Here is a 3,774-nt window from a genome sequence, read left to right as displayed (position 1 = left end):
AGCCTTCCACTCGGAGGCTTAGCTGCAGCCTCGTGCTCGCCTAAGTTATAAAAATCCTACCGAGTGAAGAGCAATCCTCTCACTCGGGGGCTTAGCTGCAGTCCAAGCACTCGCCTAAGTTTATCAAAATCCTACCGAGTGGTAAGCCAGCCTTCCACTCGGAGGCTTAGCTGCAGCCTCGTGCTCGCCTAAGTTATAAAAATCCTACCGAGTGAAGAGCAATCCTCTCACTCGGGGGCTTAGCTGCAGTCCAAGCACTCGCCTAAGTTTATCAAAATCCTACCGAGTGGTAAGCCAGCCTTCCACTCGGAGGCTTAGCTGCAGCCTCGTGCTCGCCTAAGTTATAAAAATCCTACCGAGTGAAGAGCAATCCTCTCACTCGGGGGCTTAGCTGCAGTCCAAGCGCTCGCCTAAGCACAGACACCTTGCTTTGAACCTGCAAAGGACATTTTGAGCCGAAGGCAATCATATTCAAGCGTCAAATTCAAGTTTGAATCGATGTCTAAAGGAACCGAAAGTGCTCAGGCGTCAAGCCCGTTAAAGTTTGTCGGATACAATTCCACTCGGCATACCGAGGCAAATTTAAAAGAGTCGAGCCAGAAGAAGTTTTTTACCCCTCCTGTGGAGGGCTGGAAGGTGCAACAAATTCATCAAGGTCAATTCCGTCGGCGATCCGAGTGGCAGCTGCAAGGAAAGTCTCCATAAAGGACCTGAAGTCGTGCTTCTTGGTATTGGCCACCCGAAGAGCCGCCAACTTCTCCTCTCGTGCGTCTTTGCAGTGGACTCGGGCCAGACACAGAGCGACATCTGCACCACACCGAGCCGAGGACTTCTTCCATTCCTGCACTCGACCAGGGATCGTGTTCAAGCGGGCCATTAGTGACTCAAGGTCATTCTGAAGTGTCTCCTCAGGCCAGAGCGTCGAGTCGATGCGAGATGTGGCGGCCTTCAGCCTTGCGAGATAATCCACGACAGCTGCAACGCGAGACTCCAGTCGGAAAATATCCATGGCAACCTCGTCATTCACCGGAGAATTGACAGGGTCAAGGTTTGGCTCCAGTCGGCTGGTTTCTTCTTCAAAGTTTTGACAAAATTCTGCAAGGGTGATCACTAAGTCAAGGGGATAGTCGAATGGAAGAAGCCACAGTTGGAAATATTTGCCAAACATGGAGGTTTACCTTCAAGCATAAGAAACAGCTTCTTGGCAAAGCCACTCAGGAAGGCCTCCAGTTCAGTCTTCTTCTCAGTTAATTTGCTGACCTGGTCGGTCAAGGCAGCTTTGTCAGTTCTCAGTCGACTGACTTCTTTGTTGGCAATCCCAAGAGCAGTTTTCAGGTTGGTATTGTCTTGTTCGAGCTTGGTGACTGAAGCTAACTTCTCGTCAGCAAGCTTGATCTTCTCAGCTAGCTCAAGGTCTTTCTTCTGCTGGGCCTCCCTTACCTTACCTGCAAGACACAGCAAGATCAGATGTTGAAACAAGCAAGAGGAAAAGCAGTCGTCAAGGTCTCACCAAACATACCTTCAGTCTCCTCCTTTGCCTTTGTCAGCTTCTCCTGAACCAGCTTCAAGCTCAGCTCGACTTGAGTATGCTTCTGTTCCAGTTCTGAGTAGCGAGTCACAAGATCACAAGAGTTCTGCGAAGAACCAATCGACTAAATGTCAAAAATAATTCACTTCCGAGTGAAAAGGGAAAAACACACGTTTCTAAGACTACAGCCGAACACAAGCATTCGACCGTAGTCTCGGGGACTACACCCAGTGGGTGCACTCAGCGTGCCCCCACTAATCCTGTTGAAGACAAAGTCGACCAGTCGACCTCAAAAAAAAAACAGTGTGCGAGACGCATTCTCTAAGACTGTGATCAACTGCAAGCAGTCGACCACAGTCTCGGGGACTACACCCAGTGGGTGCACTCAGCGTGCCCCCACCGGTTTGCGAAATCCAGTCGACCAGTCGACTGACAAAAAGATTGACATCCTAAAGCCTAAGGCCGACTGCCAGCAGTCGGCCTTAGCCTTGGGGACTACACCCAGCGGGTGCACTCAGCGTGCCCCCGCTGACACGGGGTTTATTCGACACACCCAGTGGGTGACTAATATAAATCCCGGAAAAGAAAAGTTTTTGGTAGCATATCCAACAGAGCAAGCAGCAGTCGACTGACCTGGACATTGCTTTGGAGGGCAGAGCTGGCGTCATAAGCTGCCTGGCTCGCATCCCGGATGGTCTTCAGCTGCTCCATCATGAGTCCCGCCTGGCGTATTGCCTCCTTCGCTGCGCCAGCTTGGTCCTCTGGGACGTGGTGAGTCGTGAAGAGGGAGGGCGGCTGAGCACTCGTCAGTGGACTCGCGAAGGACACCGTGTGTCGAGTGGTGTTCCCTTCCTCCACAGTCAGAGTCTCAGGCGCCGTCGCATCCTGAGGCACCTTACTAGCGGGCGTTTTCCGACTCTTCCTGCGTGCCAGCAGTTCTTCATCCTCGTCGTCGTCAGGAAGATCGATAACAGTATGGGGCGGAACTGCGAAGAAGAATCAGGATCAGAAGTCGCGAGTTAATCGACTGAAAACGGTGTTAAGAATACAGTACCTGGGTTCGAAGTTGCCGCATCCTCCATCTCGTGGTCATCGGCCCGGGCCGAAGTCTCAGAGGTAGCAGCACTACAACTCCAAAGGATCAGTCGACTAACCTCAGCGTCGATCAAAGATAAAGTTCGCACAAGAATAAGAAAATATGAGCAACACAATTACCCTGAAATGGTGGGGATGGACACCTTCATCTTCGGCAGGAGCTTGGTCGGCTTCGATGAGGCCGCCCTGGGCTGCTTCGGCGCCTTTTCAGTCGGCGCCGGAGAGGTGGTCCGGGGGCGCTTGGTCGACTGGGTGGCGGTCGCAACCCCCTTACCACGTTCGGTCGAAGGGTCGTGGACAAGCTTTGACCGCCTTTCTGAGCGCGGTGGAACGACCTCCTCTTCCTCTTCTTCCTCGTCCTCGATGTCATCTTCATCACCTTCATCATCATCATCGTCGTCATCATCCCCTGCAGCATCCGAGTCCCATTCCTCCTCTTCCTGGCTCTCGCCCCCGCTCGCCTCGCCCCCGCTCGCCTCGCCCCCGCTCGCCTCGCCTTCCTCAGTCGAAGCTTGTGCCCCATTGGGCATCGAGTACAGCTCGGTGAAGGCCTAGCAGTCGCCCAAACAAGGATCAGTCGACCAGTCGACAGGGTAGCAGAAATGAATACGACAAGGACACAATGGAAAGCAGAGCGAGTGTGCCTTGTTTGGGATGCTGTTGTGGTCGAGTGGAGGAATCCTTCTGGCTCCGCGCGGGTTGTCCCTGTTTCCGGTAACGGCTGCCATCCATCTTTCCAGAGTGACATCGTCGACTTCTTCTGGATGGACTCTAGTCTCGTCTTCGGGCCCACAGTACAACCACATGCAGTGGCTCCTGAACTGGAGAGGCTGGATGCGACGCCTGAGGAAAACCTCCAGGAGGTCCATGCCTGTCACACCGTCCCGAACCAGCTGCACCACGCGCTCCATCAACATCTTCACGTCGGCTTTCTCCTCCGGAATCAGCTTCAGAGGGGAGGGCTTGTTCACTCGGTCCATGGTAAACGGAGGGAGTCCACTCGACTGCCCTGGCGTCGACTGGACCTGGCAGTAGAACCAAGTCGACTGCCAGCCTCTGACGGACTCGGGGAAGGACATGGGCGGGAAGGTGCTATTATTCCTCACCTGAATTCCCAAGCCCCCACACATTTGGACGACTCGGGTCTTCTC

At 53.6% G+C, this 3,774-nt stretch overlaps 1 long non-coding RNA gene across 1 annotated transcript; it reads right to left on the bottom strand.

The window, feature by feature from the left end:
- Positions 1-1,389: 1,389 nt before the first annotated feature.
- LOC123058367 (uncharacterized) lies at positions 1,390-2,221 on the bottom strand. The gene is made up of 3 exons (XR_006427182.1): positions 2,162-2,221; positions 1,520-1,634; positions 1,390-1,445 (listed from the first exon to the last, which is right to left on the bottom strand). It is a non-coding gene; the product is annotated as an uncharacterized lncRNA (long non-coding RNA).
- Positions 2,222-3,774: the final 1,553 nt, after the last annotated feature.

This window comes from Triticum aestivum, chromosome 3A (genome assembly GCF_018294505.1).
Source record: "Triticum aestivum cultivar Chinese Spring chromosome 3A, IWGSC CS RefSeq v2.1, whole genome shotgun sequence".
NCBI lineage: Eukaryota > Viridiplantae > Streptophyta > Magnoliopsida > Poales > Poaceae > Triticum > Triticum aestivum.
This window is presented reverse-complemented; position numbering and strand designations above follow the sequence as displayed.